The sequence below is a fragment of the Octopus sinensis genome, linkage group LG5 (genome assembly GCF_006345805.1).
Source record: "Octopus sinensis linkage group LG5, ASM634580v1, whole genome shotgun sequence".
NCBI classification, from domain to species: Eukaryota; Metazoa; Mollusca; class Cephalopoda; order Octopoda; family Octopodidae; genus Octopus; species Octopus sinensis.
Window position 1 is genome coordinate 68,382,437 of NC_043001.1, and position 23,076 is coordinate 68,405,512.

Sequence of the window (23,076 nt, forward strand, 5' to 3'; positions counted from 1 at the left end):
GCTTTTCTTGCCATCGTTTTATCATGGTTCGTTGCTGTTCCAGCTTTAGTTTGAATTTCAGTTATTTTACAACTTTTGCTGTTTCTTCTTTTCCTTCATAGTTGTTAGACATTATGACTTCTTTTTGTATTTGTCAGCTTCCTTAAAAACAGAAAACAGATTTTTTGTTTTGTTCGTGTTTTGTGGCTATTTGTATTAGTTTCCCTTGCTTCTAGAGAGGGTATTTTTGTAGTCCTATGGTGGTTATTTTGTAATAGTTTTCTAGCTCTATAAGGCCTCTACCACCTTCCATACGTTGTATATATAACCTTTCTATGTCAGATTTTGGGTGGTGCATCCTAGATCCTGTCATTATTTTCATGTCTATTCTGATTAGTTCATTTAGTGTCCAGTTAAGGATATTGTAGCTGTAACTCATAACTGGGTCAGCTAGAGTGGTGATAACAGCTAGAGTGGTGATAATAGAAACAACCTTTATATTTGACTCTCGTAGCTGTCACATCTTGGCGATCTCAATTCTCTGGTCTCCATGTTTGTTAACCTTTCCTCTTTCTTTCATGATAATATGTTGATCTGGCACTGACACATCGATTATTAGAGACTCATGTTTGTCCCTCCGAAAGGCTACTATATCTGGCTTTCGGTGCTCTAACATCTTTTCTGTCAGGGAACCAATGTCCCAGAGGATCTTTGCCTTCCTGTTTTTACCCATTACCTTTCCCGGTGTATGTTGGTGCCAAGCATCGGTATTCTAAATCTGATCCTGGCAGCAATGATTAGGCTTTCAGTCTTCTTTTTAAGGTCACCCTGGCTGAGCCACCTCCATGATGCTTCCTGGTCTTTTCACGGTGGAACTGACCATGTAATTCCATGCGGAGTAGTTTCTTCAGTTATGTTGACTTTTCGTGCTCGAAATTCATTAGCACTCTCAAATTCATTGTTAGTAAACCCTTCTGCATTAACAGCATACTGTAGCGGGTCTTGTTCTCTGTTTACTAAATACTCTGCAATGTTTCTTCACTGTCTATGGACGCCCATAAGCTAATCAGGCCACCTTCACCTTTACACCTCTCCATGTGGAGCCTGTGTACGTTCGCCTTTTGAGGGGAGAGGACCATGGATTGTCATCATTTTTTGGGTAGAGCGATCGAGTTGGTCAATCTCCGCTCGCGTCAATTTCATAATGGGTACACTACAGTGGACTACAACAACAACCCATATATTGATAGCAGTCATGAAGTTCTTTACGTTGCGATATGACTTCAAAAAAATTTGAGGCGCTTCAACTATGCAGTGGTGACCTTGTCTTAGGATCTCTAGGTACCTGTACCCATCATCATCCTGATCTTCCATTCGCTCTCCGTCTGGCAGTTATATGCCTCTACAGTCTGCTTTTTCCCCTTCTTCAAAGTGAGAACCGTACACTTTGAGATCACGAATTCCATCCCTATATCCCTGCTGCATATCTGTACACTCTCAAAGAGGCTCTGTTTTTGCGAACAGTTTTATATCATACATGAAAAGAAAGTGGTTGAGACGTGCTTCATTCATTCTCAACTCATAGTGCGTGTAGAACTACAGGGAACTGGATCAAGGCTATATCAAATAAATAAAGTGAACAAGAATCTCCTTGGAAGGTGCCTCTTTTAATTATTACCTCAGCTAATCGCTGGTTGTTACAGAAAAGACATAATTTCCAAGTACGCATGCTGTTCTTGATCAGTGCACACACGTTCTCAGCTATTCTACACATGTCGAGTGTTTCTAGAATCCACGAATGCTACAACATGTCATAAGTCTTTCTAAGGTCTGTCCAGCCCATGCACAAGTTGTTTTGGTACCGTTGTTTACAATTCTCCCTCACGACCTTGTCTCTCAGAATGTGGTCCTTGGTGCCATTGGATATTTTTCGGCATCCCTTTTGTTGTACTGGAAGTAGATTCCACAAGGAATGCATATAATTTCCCTGCCAGGATGCCTGTTAACACTTTCCATAAGCGATTAAGACAATCGAATCGATGGGTCGGTAATCGCCAACCTCATTGCCCTTTGACCGATTTTTCATCAACAATGTTGTATTTTCTCGTACAATCCATTTCAGAACTGCACCGCTCTGTAGGCAATTGTCTAATTGCAACCCAATTCGTTTGTGCGTTGATCCAAACCACATGATCAAGTAGCCTTGGATTCCTTCTCGACCTGCCGCACTTCAATTTGACAGTTTTGATACCTGTGTAATTACATCTTCTGTTGTTATGCGTATATGATCCTGCCTTGAAGACTTCGGGTGATGGAATGCGCATCTCACGTAATGAACCTACTTGGCACTGTAGTTGTAGGAAAACTTGTGCCCCCACATTATTCCAAAATTGATGCATTTCCTCTGCTTCAGGAGGTATATTATTTTCGGTGTCTCTACCTAAGCTCTTAAAAAGCTGCCTCTGGTTGTTTGTGAATAACTTGTTTGCTGGAATTGTGATATACGATCAGTATAGCGTTGCACCTTCAATGTTATTATTTTGCAGTTGTCTTATTATTAAACCAAGTTTAAGTCTTTTCGGTCATTTTGTTTTACATCTTTACTTTTTATAATACATTTTTAAAAATCATCATCAATAACCATTCCTCTTCTTCCACTTCTTCCACTTCCTCCTCCTCTTCTTCTTATTCCTCCTCCTCCCCTCCTTTTACTCCTCCTTCTCCTCCTCCTCTTCTTCTTTTTCCTCCTCCTCCTCTCCTCTTACTCCTCCTTCTCCTCCTCCTTTCCTTCCTCTTCTTCCTCCTCCTCCTCCTCATCCCCTCCTCTTACTCCCTCTCCTCTTACTCCCCCTCCTCTTCTTTTCCGTCTTCCTCGCCCTTCTTCCTCCTCCTCCTCTCCTTCCCCTTCTTCCTCCCCCACCTCGTCCGCCTCTTCCTCGTCCTCGTCCTCCTCGTCGTCGTCTTCCTCGTCCTCGTGCTCGTCGTCCTCATCCTCGTCGTCGTCTTCCTCGTCCTCGTCGTCCTCATCGTCCTCATCGCCCTCGTCGTCCTCATCATCCTCGTCCTCGTCCTCGTCCTCGTCGTCCTCGTCGTCCTCATCGTCCTCGTCGTCCTCTTCGCCCTTCTTGTCCTCGTCGTCGTTTTCCTCGTCCTCGACGTCTTCGACGTCCTCCTCGTCATCGTCCTCCTCCTCGTCGTCATTGTTCTCCTCGTCGTCGTCATCGTCCTCCTCCTCTTCGTCCTGCTCCGCCTCGTCGTTCTGCTCCTCGTCCTGCTCCTCCTCGTCGTCATCGTCGTCAACTATGAAAACTGCTGCCAAGTGAACGGAAAGCAAGCTTAAACTCCTGCAGATTCCAACATCATTATGCTAGCCCTATCCCTGATATCATATTATCCTCTTATTGTGGTCTTCTGTACTAAAAGCGAATAAACCAAACTTACCCCTAAAAAAATACACCCCCCCCCCACGAAACTTAGTTTTGCTTTCTTTTTCAATATATCAATCTAAACATCTTCATTTTTCTCTCTCTGCCATTCTCTCTTACACTTTTCTCTTTCCTCGTATTTATTCTCTCTTCTCTTCCCACTCTCTCCACACACACAAAAGTACCCACACATATATTAATAGTCGTTTGTTTTCAGAACGTATGTCCTTAATTGAATGGCTCACGAAGGTGTCTTGAAACTAAGAGGCTCTCACACACACCTACACCAGAGAATTACGATCATGATTGAAAACTACGTGTTCGCATATATATTGGTATTTATCATGGTTGCATTGCATTAACTATTGTCTCCTATTACGTAAAATGGCAGTTACTATGAAAAATAATTCTATCCACCATAATGTATTGGTAAAAAAAACAAACAAACAGAAACAAACTATTTTTATGTTGCTTCCTTTAAAATAGGTATCTTATATGTTTGAAATAATTTCCTTTCCTGGGTATAATTCTTCTGTCAGATCGAAGGAAAGAGAAAATAAATCTGCAAACTGCCTGGTTTTGCATCTTGCTTTTTTATATGTCTTTTGTATTCGTTTCTTTATTCTTTAGCATAAAAACTAATTTTTATAAGCCACAAATTTTACTATATCAGAGAAACCGTTGTTTTAATACCCTTGTTATAAAATAAATGTTTTGATGCTATGGGACTGTACTTATTTTTAGAAGGTCAAGGTTTACAGTTGAATAATTACTTCAAAGGTAGAATAAAGCAATGAATACAACTAAAATTATGATCTCATACCTAGACTAGAACAGAACAAAACTTCTTTAGATTATTGGTTTAAAATTTTGGCACGAAGCCAGCAAGTTCCAAGGGTGGGGCTAGGTCGATTATATCAACAACAGCGTTCAACTATTATTTGCTTTATCGATCCCAAAAGGATGAAAAGCTAAGTCGACCTCGGCGGAATTTGAACTCAGAACGTAAAGACGGACAAAATTAATCTTTTGAGTAGTGTTTCCTAACCTTTTCCCAGTGGTTCCCAACCATTTTATTTAAATGAGTTTTCTTACGGACTTCTTTTAATATGCTCGTTCTTATGAATACACACACACACGCACACGCACACACACACGCACACACACACACGCACACACTCACAAACACACATATATATATATACGTATATGAAATTTTGTATTTCACCTTTGCGGCCAACCAGGGATCCGCAGACCCCAGGCTGGGAAGCACTGCTTTAGAGTATTGAAAGAAAAGATACAGAAAGTGCTAAGATTTTATCAGACTTGACGAAAGAAGACAATGTTTGTTGGAAAAAATCCTGAAGGTAAGACTGAGTATTAAACAATCAAATATTAGTTAAAGAAAAGGAAAGAAACAATAATAATTTCAAAGAGATAATATAAATAAGCTAAAATAAGCTGTAAATTTAAATGCGATATCCAACACCGAATTAAGAAGTTAATTAAGGAGAATCAAACCAAAATTTATTAAAATGTTAAATATTAAGGAATTTAAAAAATACCATTCTGATGCTACAAATAGTTTTGTTTCAATGGAAACAAATAACAATATTTTGTGAACGAAGCTATTGTTTAATTCCTTGGTTGATCTGAACAATGACACACTAGTCTTAACCATTTCCAATTTTTATTTGGAATTTTAATTCCAGGACTCCCATTTACATCCAATGGGAGACAGTAGGCAATGGAGCCTGTTATATATAAGATAGTACAGTGTGGTCTTGTGTCGTGGACCAAGATATATACCTGCATCCGATGGTGAGACTCCAGTCCGGAATTTCAAGAATTTTGAAGAATATTGAAATTACCCTTAGTTACTCCTACTTCTAAGTTCTTTCTGCCCCATAGCGGTAATACCTATCGAAGTGACAGAGTATGGGTGACATAGCAATAGAGAATGGAGACTGTCGCTAAGTCTTAGATGACTCGGAAGAGCACTGGCCTCTGGACCTCTCACCTACTAACCCACTAACCCACCGGTAGTTGGACATGCCCTGATGTTACGTGAAGTAACCTTTTCCTCTACATAAAGGTTAAATAGGCCCAGTGTCTAAAGAGAACATGAGAACAAGAGTATACTGTAAATGTACTGCCAGAAGGCAACTGTTGCTGTGTCTTTTCCAAGAAAAGTAACTTATCTTCGGATTTTAGCATAGAAATCTATGACCACCGTCGCCTGTAGGCATAGATCTTGAAGACAGAGAGAGAGAGAGCGGGGAAGAGAGAGAGAAAGAGAGAGTGAGAGAGAGAAAGGGAGAGGGAGAGAAAGAAAGATCGCGGGAAAGAGGGAGAGAAAGAGAGAAAAGGAGGGAAAAGAGAGGAAAAAGAGAGGAATTACAGAGAGGGGAGAGAGAAGGAATGTATGATCTACGAGAGACTATACAGTTATTTTAACGCCAAGAGACGGAGTAGAATCACTCACTCTTAACTACCTGCCAGCCTGCTTTCCAACCTGCCTGCCCGCCAGCTAGCCTGTCTGTCTGTCTGTCTGTCTGTCTGTCTGTCTCTCTCTCTCTCTCTCTCTCTCTTTCTCTCTCTCTCCCCTTCTTTCTCAATGTGTCTCTCTTACTCCCTCGCTATTTGGCTCTAAAGCAATGGTTCCTAACCGATTTTTGGCCATGCCCCACCGAATCATTTCTAAAATCCTGATGCCCCTTGTGATATTTAATTTTTGTTATTTAAAATTATACTACTATTCACTCGGAGGAAGTTTAAAAGGCTCTCTAAACAAGCTCACAAAGAACATGGCATTAATGAAAGAGAAAAATACAAAAATACAGTTAAATAAATAAAGTTTCAAGAACATTGTTGTGGAGGACACCTCCGAGCCAGAGAAGTAGGCTGTTCCACTACAAGTAAATAGTTGACAGTCGGTGAGGCACGACGTTGGGCCATTCGTGTAGACGAGGAAGTACGTCATCATAATACCACACAAAACAGTGTTGAGCAAGACACATCAAATATATAATAGAGAACTGAAATGCTGAAATATAAAATATTTGAATATGAAATAAGTAAACTAAAGTTACTGAGATCCTTGTGCTTCATAACTACTACAGAGAGATTTTATATTAGGCGCTATTTTAGTCAGCTCTAGTCTCAAGTCTCCTCGTGTTGTGATATCCAGTCGATATTTTTTCTTGAACAACAATTCATTTACAGTATTAAAGTCATATTCAGCTAAATTTGAAGATGGGAACGGTAACTACAATTTTCTTGCAAAGTTGGCTGAATTTGGGTATTTGGTTTCTGCCTCATCACTAAGCCATGGTATTACTCCTTTTATATTGAATAAAGTTTTAATCGGCTCATCATTTTGCATTTCCGAGAGTTCCTCTTGGCACTGTATCGAAATATCAGATATATCCATTAGCTGCATAACCAGTGTTAAAAAATCAATTTGTTTTAAATCAAGCAGAAAATTTTTCTTTCAAATCAGAGGCCAATATTTTCAGATGATCCGCGATGACAAGTACAGCAGCACCGGTCACCTCACATATTTTTAGCCAATGAAACTGGTAAAAGATTTTGTCAGAAATATATTTTTGACAAACCACAATGAATGTAACAAAGCCAAATATCTTCGTCTTTGCATCAATAAGAGTTTTATTTGATCCTTGAAGTTGTTTATTTAACATATTCAGTTTTTCAAAGATATCTGTTAAATAACTCACAAATGCTTTACCATCAACGGTTAGTAGGTGCTTCATTTCAGGCTTGTCACTTAAAAAGTCATTAAGAACATCAAATAGTTCCATAAATCTTTTCAAGCAATTCCCATTTGAGAGCCACCTTACCTCAGTGTCAAATAAAACTCTCACATAGTCTGCATTTTCACATAACTGCTTGAAAAGACGTTCACATTTGGCATTAGCACTGATAGCATTGATACATTTTATAGCTGATTTTAGTACCTCATTGAGAACAGGAGACATATGAATAACACAGCGCACAGGAAGCATTTCTGGGTTCTCATCTTTCATCAATTTTACGCAGACATTTTTCTTGCCCACCATAACAGGAGCATCATCTGCAGCACAAGATGTTATGTTCCCTATTGGTATATTGTTGACATCCAAGTAATTTTTTAGCTTATCTTATATATATATATATATTTGGAGCATTAGTGGTGGATTCTAATGATTTGGAGAGTATCATTTCTTCAGTAAATTTACCTTTATCAATATATCTTGAATAGGTTAGCAATACGATAGAGTTGATTCATCCATTTGTAATGAGAATTTTCTTGATTTCAGGTTTTTAACAAGTTGTCTTTCAACATCTTCACTCATTTCATCTATTCTTCTACAAACAGCATTATTACTGAGTGTCATGGCTTGAAAAACTTTGTCATATTTTTCCAGGACTGTTTTAAAAAATGCTGATATTGATAGTTTAATTAAATGCTCTCCAATAGTATGGTTTTTTCAACATTTAGCAATGAGTAATGAAATTTCATAACTAGCATCAAGAGTACGACGGGCGTTAACCAGTTTGTGTAGTAAACAGAGACTATCCCCACACAGTCGAGTCGTACATCCAAGATGGCGTTCCAATTGTCCACTAGTACTAAAGAGTGAGACGTCCCAAGGAAAACCTTCAAACGTCCGAAAAAATCTGGCTGCCCCACCTCAGTCGATTCGTACAAAAGATTAGTCTTGTAGCGCCACCTTCGCTATTACTCACATCCACGATCCCCAATGTATCTTCTGGGTCCAGGAAGATCGTTCTTACTCCCAGAGCCAGGTCTTTCCTAAACAGCATTGCCACCCGCTTCCCATCCCAGGCCAACTAAGAATGCATAAATCTCAACATCACCGAAAATAAGAGCTAATGCATGCGTGTCGGAAATCCAGGTTTCGCTGGGCGACCCCGGATCACGAACAGTCATACAACCTACGCTTTAAATCCACCATGATGACCCGTTAAAATTTGGAGAAGAAACAAAGGTCGTCAACTTACTCATCGGGTGCCAGTGGAGGTCAAATGGTTCAACATCCAACACTTGTTCCTTTGGAAAGCCCCTTCAAAGCCTACACTTGGTTTTTATATTAGTGTCTTTCTTTTACATACTTTATATGTTTCTAGATGTATTCGCACATTCATCAATGTTTGTGGCACTTAAATGGTGCTGGTTCTAGACATCACACCCTCTCTCTCTCACTTGAGTTTCTTCCTTCGTGCTATGAATGCCATGAATTCATTTTGGGGTCTCTTGACTAGCACAAATTTCTGTGTTTGTGTAGTTGGCTGTTGCAGTTGTGGTAGTGTTAGTGGAGCTGGTTGTGATAGCGGTAGATGTGTTGACTATTGTGGTATCGGAGGGGTTGGTCACTATTGTAGGTGTGCTGTCTATGGTGTTTAGTGTGTGTGTTTATGTGGAGCATGATGTTTTATTGATTCCTTTTGGCTTTCTTTTCCTTGCTTTTGGTGTTTCCCATCGTTTTCACTACGTGATGTAGATGAATTCGTGTGTGTGAAATCAGGATACGAGTCTATGTATGTATTTGAGTTTGGTAGAGATGGAGAGAGAGAGAGAGAGAGAGAGAGAGAGAGAGAGAGAGAGAGAGAGAGAGAGAGAGAGAGAGAAGAGAGAGAGAGAGAGAGAGAGAGAGAGAGAGAGGAATTGGGAGAACTTCGTTGAGGGAACCTTTGATTGTGTGTGTCCATTATTATTTTTGCTGTTGAATGTGGTGGTGCATCTGCTGCTGGTGTTGTTGCTGCTGTTTGTATTGCTGGTGTTGGTGTTGTTGCTGGTGTTGGTGTTGTTGCTGGTGTTGTTGTTGTTGCTGCTATTGCTGTTGTTGCTGGTGTTGTTGTTCTTCGAGCATTTTCTGATTTTGCTGTTCCTATTGTTAATGATGCCATTTATTGCCAGGGTTGGTGCCACTTTTGTTGCTGGTCGTTGCTGGTTTGGTTGTTGACAGCAAGGTGGTTCCATGGTTCCCTGACTTTTGTTGGGGGCAGAAGCTCTCAAGTGGCCAATCTCACCACACATGTAGCACTGTGGTTCTTCCCCACCAGCCTGAAAGAGGAGTCCCTCCTTACTGATCCCAGACTAATTTCACGAGAGGCCCGCTTCACCACCAGGAGGTGAAATAGACTTACTTCTAAAATGATTCACGCTAATATCCACCATAAATTTACCTCCGGTGGAATTCCTGAGATCTGCATCAGTCTCCTTCCTAAATGCAATGGGAGGAATACATATTTTTCGCTCTAACAGGGAACCACAGTGTATTTGGCGGTCAGACCTTCAGACTTGAAGAGCAGTGAAATGCCCACAAACTGTTTTGCCCTCAAGATATGTTAAATATCGGATATCTCTTTCAATGCCCCTTCCACATCTGCCTGATTAGCCGTCTCCGACCCCTTTCTATTTACAGAAACACATTTATAAATAACTGTTTGGTAACTGGATGGTAATGTTTGCCCACGTTCTTTCCAGCTTTGTCAGTTTGGTTGTTTGGGCCAGTCATACGTTCTTCTGAAATATGTCCATCCTAAATACCTCTATGCTCTTCGCAGTTGCTGCTGCGAATGTATCGTTATTGTTATTATTGTTGTTGTCGTTGTTATTCACAATGGAAATATTGTTGCCGTTTAACTTGCTAGGCTACTGTTGCTTCTGTTTTTTTACTCTATTATAATTGTTGTTGTGGTGGTGGTGGCGGAGTAGGTTTTGGTTGTGTTCGTACACTTGTTGCTGCCTTTGGTTGATGTCTGTGATGTCTCATTTATCGTGGGCAAATCAGCTTCATAACTGGAATTAAATTCCTCAGCTGTGATGTCACTGCTCCTGCTGTAGTTTGTTATCATAATGGTAGTGTGTTCCACTGAACTTTGAATTTGACGGGTGCTCGCATCTCCATCCGTTTGTGGATAAATGGCAGAGGACACTACCGTGTCTTGCACCTTCCTATCAGAACTACCTCTTACTTCATGTCCATGTCTTTCAGGAAGGTTGGCTTCGCCACATTTGTTCATAGAATTAATTTCTTCAAAATAAAATGAATATTTTTTGTCAGATTTGCGCTCCTAAAGGGAATAAACAATGAAGCCAACAAGCCTTATGCAAAGGTAATGGCTTTGACAAACGTTTTGGAATAAAATAACATTCGGAGACAAAAGAGCAAAAAAATGGCGTTCATTCCGTTTGTACGAACAACATCAACAATAACAACAATAATGGTTTCAAATTTTGGTACAAGGCCAGTAATTTTAGAAGAGGGTGTGAGTTGATGACAGCGACACCAGTGCTCAGCTAGTACTTATTTTACCGACGCCGAAAGGAGGACATGCAATGTCAACCGCGGCAGAATTTGAACTCAGAGCGAGAAGATGGACGAAATGCCGCTAAAAATTTTGTCCGGTGCACTACCGATCCTGCCAGCTCGCATTCTTCTTCTTCTTCTTCTTCTTCTTCTTCTTCTTCTCAATAATAATAATAATAACAACAACAATAACAATGATAATTCTTTTCTACTATAGGCACAAGGCCTAAAATTTTTGGGGAAGGAGCAAGTCGATTACATCGACCAGTACTCAACTGGTACATAACTTCTTGACCCAGGAAGGATGAAAGGCTAAGTCGACAATCCTTTCTGTTATAGGCACAAGGCCCGAACCTTTGGAGGAGGGAACAAGTCGATTACATCGACCCCAGAATTTCACTGGTACTTAATTTAACCACCCCGAAAGGATGAAAGACAAAGTCAACCTCGGCGGAAATTGAACTCAGAACGTAGTGACGGGTGAAATACCGCTAAGCATTTCGTCCAGCCTGCTAACGATTCTGCCAGATCACTGCTTTAATAATAATAATAATACTAATGATGATAATATTTTAGGAGTTTTTGTCTTAACAGCGCTTTCATGATTACAATATAACAACATATACGTGTATGTATCAACATGTGCAGAGTGAAAAACTATATTATATAAAACTATCATACCGTTACACACACACACACACACACACACAAAAGCCCACAAACACACACACACACACACACACACACACACACACACACACACAAAAGCATACAAAAACACACATACACACACACACACAACACGCACAGATATAAACATTGGCAATTTGGAATCTGATCGGTATTAAAGAAGGTCCAATATTAGGATGTGTATGAGAAATGCATGCTAGGATTTTCTTGTTTTACTGTTGCTTTTATTGTGGACTTTTGAATTATATTCCTACATTTCGTATTAAGTAATTGACAGCGTGAAATATGAGACTAGATATAAACATTGAAAACAATGCTTATTAAATGGATGTAAATCATTATTACTTAACACTTGCTTACCACGTGACGGCAGTACATTTTCAGTATCGTCTGTGTTACGCATTCTTGGATTTGTTTCATTATTTGCATTCCTTTACAAAAGCTCATCCGTACTTGACGTCTGACTGCGATGGATCCATTATCAACATTACGCCTGCTACTAAGACCAAACGCGGGTTTCCTTTCTATAAGAGAAGTTATACTATATGTGAAGATACACAAGGGTGTAATTTGAAGACATGTATGTTACCAGATTTGTATTTATGTGACTGTGTTAGATGTTATTAATTTTGGGTATTACTATAATTGTTTTGTTAGGAAATGAATCGGAAGTTTGATTCTTCTATTAAATAGATAAATGACTTTTTGTACTTTATATATCTTGAGGAATTTGAAGCCAATAGTTCTATATTTCTCTATCACAATGGCGGCTTTCCAGCGTTCGTTGTATTCTAGAACCTACACAATGTTCCATAGCCTGTTATGTGTTGCGATCTTTTTTTATGAAAACTTTATTGGTTTTATCCATGTTATTTATCTTATTGCCATACACCTCCTCCGGAGACTGTTATTTCATTTAATGTTGGTGCTTGCATAATTTAGATTTTGCCTTTATCCAATTCCTGGAAGTATAAAGAATAAAGAACTGTAAACGAATTGTTTGTTCATAAATGCGTAACAACCTTTATTATGTCTTTTTGTTTTATATATTTTTACTAGAATCTTTAGCTTTCGGCGCTATTTTCCTTCAAACATTTCTTTGTATATCATCTTTATCTCTGTATCATTAATCTCTTGCCAATTTCTTTTTCTTTATTTCTGTAGTTTCCACCTTAATTCCAATAATATTTAGCAGTTCTGTTATTTATTTACCTTTTGAACTATTTATTCACCTAGGTTTTTGGTTTCAGAAGTTTACCTACAAAGTTTTAGATCTTTGACTTTGAGAATGTTTAGTACCTTATATTCATTATGACGGTAGCTGTGTAGGGTAATTCTATTGAAGTCGACGCTCAAATTTGCTTAGAGGATGCTTTTGTTGACTTAACTGCAGTTTATTGTTTTGTTGACTTAACTGCAGTTTATTGTTTTCAGCATGGTTTTATCTTTGGAAGGTTCTTACTACCACAAATTATTTGAAGTTAGATGCAGAGGCGGTAATAAGTTTCACTGAGGAAGCCTTAATAACAAAGAAATATGTCGAGAATAAATTAAATATTAATCATTGCACACACACACATACACACACACACACACACACGCACGCACACACACACACACACACACACATACACGCACACACACACAAACACACAATAATTATTGACAATGAACATTTTTTTACTGCCTAATTCTTTCTGGATAGCAATGGCAGTTTGAAACCAGCACATAAACTCTTGGAAGAAATGCCACCAAAAATTTCGTCCGACTTGCAAATGATTCTACCAACTTGCCTTATGAAGATTAACGTAACTCTTCAGGAAGGTAAATACACAAGAAGAAAAGTGCGATGTGATAAAACATAGATTGACGTTATTTATTGAACAGAACAATGTTTTGACAGTTTCAAAGTAAGACAAAGTAAGACAAGAATAAGGAAAATGAAAAATACTGAGATTCAAAATTTTAACAGAAATATCCCGCGTTCGCTCATGGTCAAAATGACGTCATCAAGTTTCTAGTTAAAACAAGAAAAAAGAAGATAAACGAAACAGTTAAGTGAATTTTTACTTAAATGTGATGGAACTCTGTTATATTTTTCATTCTTCTAAGGCGCAATGCGAGTAAACCCAATTTATATTAATCTTCGCGTGTTTGTGCACTGAATGTTCATTAGATTCAGAATATTTTCTGACAATGTGTACTTTCAGGTGTACGACAAATTTGCAGTTGTTTGATGTAAAATGCTCGGCATGTTCCATCTAATTACTGTTTTTGCGTCCCCAAAATTTCGGGCCTTGTGCCTTGAGTAGAAAAGGATATTATTAGTTTCAAGCTGACAAAATCTTTAGCACGTCAGACAAAATTCTTAGCGGTATTTCGTCCATCTTCATGGGTTCAAATTCCACTGAAGTCCACTTTACCTTTCATCCTTTCGGGGGGTCGATAAAATAAGTACCAGCTAAACACTGGGCGGTCGATTTAATCCACTTATCCCCATCCCCGAAATTGCTGGACTTGTTCCAAAATTTGAAACCTATATTCTTATGGATTATTATTATTATTATTATTATTATTATTATTATTATTATTATTATTATTATTATTATTATTATATTATTATTATTATTATTATTATTATTATTATTATTATTATTATTATATTATTATTATTATTATTATTATTATTATTATTTCATTTACACACAACAGATTAGACGGTTGCAAAAGTTTCCTAACATCGGGCCACAACAAGTAGCCTTAGATGTTAAGAACCTTCTCAGCAGTCCTTAATAATACTGTTTTCTGAAGTTGCTCTAAAATAGAATTTTATGCACTTTTACTTCTATCCATCTGTGCAAGTCTTTAGGGATAGTTTCCAATGCAGTTATAACTACAGAGATACATTTACCCGAATTTTCCATGACATCTGTAACTCAATGGCTGGGTCCTTGTACTTTGCTATTTTCTCTATACATCTCATATTGACTTTCTCATCGTTTGGGATTGTAAAGTTACTTATCTGACGCTTTCTAGTCTTTTTGTCTACTACTGCTAAATCAGGCCTTCTAGCGTCTATTGCTCTGTCAATCTGAATATTACAATCTCTCAACATCTTATATTTCTTGCTTTCTAGCACTTTGATTTACATAACTTACATTATTTGTGTCTAGCTGGGCTTTTATCTAGCTATTTTTCAATATCTAACAAACATTCTGCCTCTCTTTTCAGCCTCCCTTTCTGCAACCACAACCATGTTTCACTATTACTATTTTCTGCAACTATCTTTGGAAATCTACCATGCAAAGGAGATAATTCTGTTTTTAACTACAGTTGGATTTTTGGTTTCTATATCTCCTACTGTTTCACTATAATATCAAGAGAGAAATTTTTCAAGGAGGTTCGTTATTCCCTTTAATATTTGTGTTATGCTTACCCCCACAGTTTAATATTAAGGAAGACAAGAGCAGGGTACCAGTTCAGAAATTGTAAAGGAAAAATTAACCATTTGCTCTGCATGGTGCAAATTGTTAATTTTTCCTTTGCTATCTCTAAATTGATATACTGCCTTTGTCTTTTTTAATACTAAACTGAGTTGGATTAAGAATAACACACGTATTAAAAGGGAATAACGAGTCTTCTTGGAAAATTCCTCCTTTGCTATTAAATTTCCCTAAGGCTGAGTAAAAACCCACACGCACTTTCCATTTCTTCATGCTATAGCTTGATTCTGTTATACTGTCTGTTATACTGAATACTCTCAAACATTCACTTATGCATGAGTGTGGAATCATGTTATAGGCTTTCTAATAATCGGTTCCTGTTATTGTTAAATTATTCTTTCAAGATGTCAGTTCTTTTAGGACTGCTTTATCTATGTATAAGAGATCATGCGTTCCTCTTGCATTCTTCCTGCAGTATTTCTGTTCTTCTGGAAGTAAATTCTGGCTGTCAAGGTGTTCATAAATGCTGAGACCATTCTTTTAACAGCTACCACATAAATGGTATGCAAGTGACTGGTCTATAATTAGTAGCTATATTGCCCTTGCTTTTGTCTTTCATAAGGAATACTTCTCTGTCTCTTGTCATCCAATTATCTATACTCCTCCATTCAGGAAATCCTGAAGTTGTTCCACCAGTCTCCCACGTAAACTACTAAATTTCTTCAAATTGTACCCTTGAACTAAATCTGGTCCTGTGCCTTCCTATTTCGCATTCGTCCGAACACTTTACACATTAACCCACTAGTTAGGTTTTGATCTGGCTGATTCCCGCTAACAACTTTTCTCCTCACTTTCTATCTTAAACATGCTGCATCTCCATTATGACTAAACTGGCTTATCCCATATATTACTCCAGAACATTCTAGCTTCTTCTGTATTAAGCTTATCATCTTTGGTAGTTTCTTCTACACATTTACATGGTGATAAAATTTCCACTGGTATGTCCAAAACAATCTGTTCTATTGATACTAATCTATTCTTTGTGAAAACTGGAAAGCTTGCCTGCTGTTGCTATGATACGCTGTTTTAGCTCTTTCAGGACTAGACCATCCCAAATCCTTTCTCTTTGCTTAAATATTTTTTCAAAAGAGATTTAGATCTTGTGTTTCCTAACTTGTCCTCGTTTCAGGCTTCTATTCTACTCAGATCTCGTCTTAAAGTCTTCATTTTATTATTTTATCTCCTTCCAATACATTACTCGAAGAATACCTAATCTGCTAGGCACTACTACCCCTCCTGCATAAATCGGCATTTTCCTAATGATAACAGAATCTACTTTCTTAGTAATACCTAGTAACTTCCTTCTATTAACACCTTTTAATTCTGGAAATCTTTTTCTTTCTTCTTTACACTGTACTTCCTTCAAATTATCTAAAAACCTTCTGATTTTCCTCAATTAAGACGCTGGAAGCGGTTTTCCCTTTCACATTGGTAGTTCCATTATTCTTTTCGCTCATGGCAACAACCGTATTATGATTTGTTCTAAGAGAACATCTACATTTATGTGGGATAAATATTACCCTCCAGTATTAGTACTGCCTCTGTAGCTAATAAACATTTTCTAACAAGCTCGCTGGCTAATCACGACACCAGTGTTTGTTCTGGTACTGTTCATCTATATATCCCTGGCGGGGAAATGAATCATTGTTTTCTCTAGCGATCGAGCGTCCATCATTGACAAAACAAAGAAAGGTCTAAATCATGTGATCTGGTGGCCTTGGCGTATTTGTCTCCTTGCTGGCGATATAAAGGTAGATTTTCTTGCATGGTAACTACTGCAGAATAGATTGTTCTAACAGAGTATTCACGTTGAAGTGGGGATAAATTTTGAAGAGAGGTTAAAAAATAAGACATGTACTTTAGGTCCATAAGGCTTAATGTCTAGAATTGCGACCTTTTACCACATTTGAATACATACATACGTAGTGATAAAATCTCGAAATCACTTGGTAAGGCTTTAGCAAATACTTCATTCTGTGAGTTTATCTCGCTAAAGAAAGATGTGGCTTGTTGCTCGCAGTCCAGAAGTTGCTATGATGTTAGTGACTTTGTGTGGCTGTTCAAGTTAAATTTTAGCTCCCATTTCTAGCAATATCAGGTGCTATTTTGCCCCCTCATTTATTAATTTCACTTTTTTGGTTTTATTGCCACGGCCACCTATATTATAATGTATTTCATATATCTTAATATATTAATATCATATATATATTTTACCTTATATATATATATCACAGTATACTTCATACCAGTATACCTCATAATAATCGACTAGAGGCAATCCAGGTCTGGCTGGACCAATTTCTAGAAGAAATACCAAAACCGATCAGTAAAGAATTCATTACTAAATCGGTTGAATTCATCCTACAAAATAACAACTTCATGTTTGACAATACGTTTTACCGTCAAAAATCCGGAATTGCTATGGGTACTAGGGCAGCACCAGTCATTGCGAACCTAGCAATGGGCTACCTGGAGGTAATAATATACCAGGAATCTTTATCGACCTTTGGAAACCCCCTTTCCCTATGCATAAAAGAGAATTGGAAAAGATTCCTAGACGACTGTCTTATACTCTGGAATGAAAACAGATAAACTCCTAAAATTCAAAAACCTATTGAGCAGCGTCAACCCAAACATACAGTTCACAATGGAGTACAACCAAAAGGAGCTTCCATTCTTAGATGAACTAATTAAAAAAATTAACCTAAAAATAGAAACAGACATATTTTACAAAACCACAGACGCCAAACAAAACCTACTTTTTGATTCATGCCACCCAAGACACACTCAAACAAACATCCCCTTCAACCGTGCAAGAAGGATATGCACAATAGTGTCAGAATAAAATACCAGAAACTTTAGACTACAAGAACTCAAAAACACCCTAATTGACAGACACTACCCAGTTCAACTCATAGCGGATGGAATCAGACGTGCAACAGAAATCGACATAGGAACCTTGAAATACTGCCGTACGTATCCACACACAACCCCAGAAACAAAGAAGCTTTCGCCATCATCTCCCAGAATTTACCAATGCTTCATAAAGACCCCAAATTAAAGGAAATTATAAACATACATAAAATTATTAAAAGCTACAAACAATCTAAATCACTGAAAAAGATCCTCACAAAGGCAAATTTGTTTTCTGAAATAACGGATGCAAAAGTAAAAAAAAATGTAGTAGACCAAACTGCGTAACATGCCCAAGCCTTCTAGAAGGATCAGAATTCCTCTTCAAAGAGGGACAAAGATTCAAGATCAAATCTAATTTTACTTGTGCTTCAGAAAACCTAATTTATGCCATAAGATGCACGGGCTGCCACCAAAACTACATAGGGTCTACGGGATTATCGCTCAGATTGCATTCCCAGAATACAGAATGATACTCTTTAGTGAACATATTGAGAAATGCGCAAAGCAACTACTACCACAGTTTATAATCTTTCCATTATATCAATGTGCTATTGGAACACCAACACAAGTTAGATTAAACAAGGAAACATTCTTCATTGAAAAATATAAGCCAAAACTTAACCATTTCTAACATTTATAAACAAGGAAATTCATTTCATTGAAAAAATATAAAGCGATTATCTCCCTTGTACCGGAAGAAATCCCTGATTACCTTCCCCTGCCTGGTGAAGACATGACACGACGTAGGTAAAGAAATATGAGAAATTTAAAAAGAAATTACGAAACCGGTTATTTCTCCCAAAACTATGTTACTACGAGGGACGTTCAATAAGTAATGCCTCTGACCCACTTGCAGTTGTTTGATCTAGCTGAAATTTTGCATGTGCAATCATTTATATCTCTATAGAGTAAGTGACAAATTACAGCTCTGAATTAATTGTGGTTTCTGATTTACAGGTGTTTGAACCGAGTCAAGTGTGAAATGGAGCCTGTTGAGTGTCGAGCAGTGATCCGGTTTTTGTATTTGAAAGGACGCACACCACAGGAGACTTTTGATGAAATGAAAGTAACTTATGGTGCTGATGCCCCATCATATGACCTTGTAAAACGCTGGCATCGTGAATTCAAACATGGTCGGAACTCTATGGAAACAGCTCCCAGATCTGGTCGCCCCTTCTGCCATTGATGAGGCATCTGTCCGTCAAGTTGAGGCTGCCATTTTGGAAGATCGACGCATAATTATTCGCCAAATAGCCCATGAGGTCAAGATTAGTACCGGGTCTGTGGAAACTATCATTCATGACCATTTGCATATGCAAAAGGTGTCTGCCAGATGGATTCCCAGGTTGCTCACGCCTTTCCAGAAGCAAGAACGCGTCGAGTGCTCGAGGGTGAATTTGGAGATGTGCCAAGAAGATGAGTAAAAATTTTTCAAAAGACTGATTACACAGGATGAAACCTGGGTCCATCTCGATGATTCAGAGACCAAAGCCCAGTCAATGCAGTGGAAGCACCGTGACTCACCCCCTCTAAAGAAGGCAAGGGTGCAGCCCTCCTCTGGCAATGTCATGCTCACAGTCTTCTGGGACCAGGACGAAGTAGTGATGACAGATTTCCTGGAAAAGGGTACCACAATTGCAGGAGCCTATTATGCTTCACTTTTGAAGAAATTAAGAGAAGTTATCAAAATCAAGAGGCGGGGCAAGACCAGTAAAGGCATCCTCCTCCTGCAGGACAACGTCCCGGTCCACAACTCGCTTGTCGCCAGATCAGAAGCACAGGCGTATGGCTATGAACTCCTCCCCATCCCCTACTTTCCTGACCTTGCACCCTCTGACTTTCACCTCTTCCCAGTCATGAAGTTGTTTTTGAAAGGAAAGCGTTTCCCAGATGATGCAGCCTTGATTTTTGAAGTCACGTTCAGGTTGGAGGACCAAGCTGGGGTCTTCTAAAAAAACGGTTTCCAGAGCTGCATCAAACAATGGGAGAAATGCATAACTCTGGGTGGTTCATATGTAGAAAAAGACTAATAACTGTGCCAAGTTTCGTTGCTCTACTGTTATGGGAAGTGGGTCAGAGGCATTACTTATTGAACGCCCCTCGTATAACATAGAAATGGGAGTTAAAGCCCAAACCACGAAAAAGCTATTCTTATTTTGGCACGTGCCAAAATAAGAATAGCTTTTCCATGGTTTGGGATTTTACTCCAATTTCTAGAATGATGGAAAACCACTTAGTGGCTTTCTCTCAGTATATAACTCTTATACATACATAATATAATAGTATTTGCAGTCTTCGGACGTTTTTACTCACGCTGGCCACTGGTAACAAATTAATATTGAATTTTTACTTTATATTTAAAATTTAAATATATATGTGTGTGTATGTGTGTGTTTGCGCGCTCGCGTGTCCTGCATGCAATCGTGTGTACATACTTATATACATACGCAAATGTGTGTGCATACGTGTATACATTCTCTGTATATATAATACGACCTCTATTTCTTCCAGGTTCATGATCATGGAACAGGAACTCTTAGTCATGGTTACTTTGTATAATTGTACTCACACTTAAACACACATACATACCCATACATACAGAGATACACGCACATATAAGCAAACGTGCTTACGTACACTTCACACGTATACATATACATTTACATACTCGATATGCCCTCAGATGAGTGCATATGAGTGATTATTGCTATATAAATGCATATATATATATATATATATAATATATATATATATATATATAAATATATATGTGTATAAGTATGTATGCGTGTATGTATGTATGTATGTATCTATCTATCTATCTCTCTATATTAATGTGATGCGTCTATGTCTCACTCTTTCTCCGCTTTCTACATCACTACCTTGCTCTGACTCCCTCAATCTCTGTAAATGCATGAATTTTTATCAGAAATAATCTGATAAGAATTTCTCCCTTTCTCCAACAAATGTATAGAACACAAAATAAACCGGGTTTTTTTGTAATAATAGTATTTAGGACTGACTGGCATGACAACGATAATAGGCACCAACATATAATTTACGTAAAGAAATATTCGGTCCTATCTTTTTTTCACTGCTGAATCAAAAGTCTTACAGTTATTCATTTTCTACTTAAACTATACTAAACCAATATACATACATGCATACATTTATGCATGCATACATACATGCGTGCATGCGCGGATACGTACATGCATATATATGTATATACATATATGTATATGTTTATATAAATCGGTATTCATTCATACACACACATTTATAGACAGGCATAAATATATATGTAGAAATATATATTCATATCCATCAGTTTAACTATCTTGCTATGTATCGATATGTATGTATGTCTCTATCTTTCTGTTTATGTATGTATGTATTTATGTATGTATGTATCTATCTATCTATCTATCTATCTATCTATCTATCTATCTATCTATCTATCTATCTATCTATCTATCTGTATTTATATATATGTGCGATTGTGTATGTATGTGCTTGTACACACACAGACAAGCACACACATATTGGCTTCCATTGTGTTCTCATGCACAAACAAAAATTGCTCAATGCACTTTTGTTTTAGAACTGTCTTATTGTAAGTGAGCTTGGCATAGTTGGTTCATAGCCTCTTTTGTAACCGTACTCATCGGTGAGCCTGTCATAGTTGATAATCTATATTTACCGATGAGCACGACTGACTAATCATCAACTATACGAAACCTTTATATATGAAGAAATAATAGGGCTACCTGACACATAACTATACACACACACACACACACAACACACACACACACACACACACACTCACACACATATATATATCTATGTATCTAACTATTTTCAACATATCTATATGTATATTTATATGCATATGTATATATATGTGTGTGTGTGTATGTATATATATATATATATATATATATATATATATATATACATGCATATTTACATACATATAGACATTTATATATATATATATATATAGCATGCTTATCAACCACATGTTCCCGAGTTCAGTCCCACTGCGTGGCACCTTGGACAAGTGTCTTCTACTATAGCCTCGGGCCGACCAAAGCCTTGTGAGTGGATCTGGTAGACGGAAACTGTAAGAAGCCCTCGTATATATGTATATATATATATATATATATATATATATATATATATATATATATATAGTTAATCCAAACAAGAAAGCACAAAAAAACACAACAACGCGAGGACGTGGAACAAATATAGTATTATCGGACACTCAGGAAAGAAGGAAAGAAGGAGGGTTTAACGTTTCGAGCTGAGCTCTTCGTCGGAAACATAGGAGAAGGAAAGATCCAGAGAAGGGAAGACAAGGAAAAAATCGCCAACGGTACACACGCGGTCACATTGTATATATGTATATATGTGTGTGTGTGTGTGTGTATATGTTTGTATGTCTGTGTTTGTCCCCCCCACAACTTCTCTTGACAACCGATGGTGGTGTGTTTACGTCCCCGTAACTTAGCGGTTCGGCACAAGAGGCCGATAGAATAAGTACTACGCTTACAAAGAGTAAGCCCTGGGATCGATTTGTTCGACTAAAGGCGGTGCTCCAGCATGGCCGCAGTTAAAGGACTGAAACAAGTAAAAGAGTAAAACGAGAGAATACATACGCACACACACACACACCACACACACACACACACACACTCACACATATATATATATATGATAGTGTTATATTTCGGGATGGTAATTTTTTTGCCAAATAAATAATCGCACTATATATTCGTTCTTGACTCGTTTATTATTGTTCTTATTTGATCTTAATGTCCATTGTCTGGAAATCTTTCGTCACATATCTGTGACCTCTTCAGCGACCTTTTCTATCCACCTGTATTCTCCTGCTCCACTTAGTCCATTCTCATGCTCTCACAAACACACACAAACGCACACACATGTATGTGTGTATATCAATTAGTGCAATAACTCCTGACATATGCATATCCACCCATTATCTATTCTTTTATCTTCGATCGCATCGTTTAGCCGTATTTGTATGCGAAATCTCCTAACTTTCAGTGCTGACTCTAAATTCGATTGAAAGGAGAACAATACATTGCTAACACAAAAGTAGGACACAATATTGTCTCAAAAGCCTTAGTATGATAGATAGTATATTAAGGTGGCAAAGCTATATCTGGTATGCCTACTAGCAATTAATATGTCCAT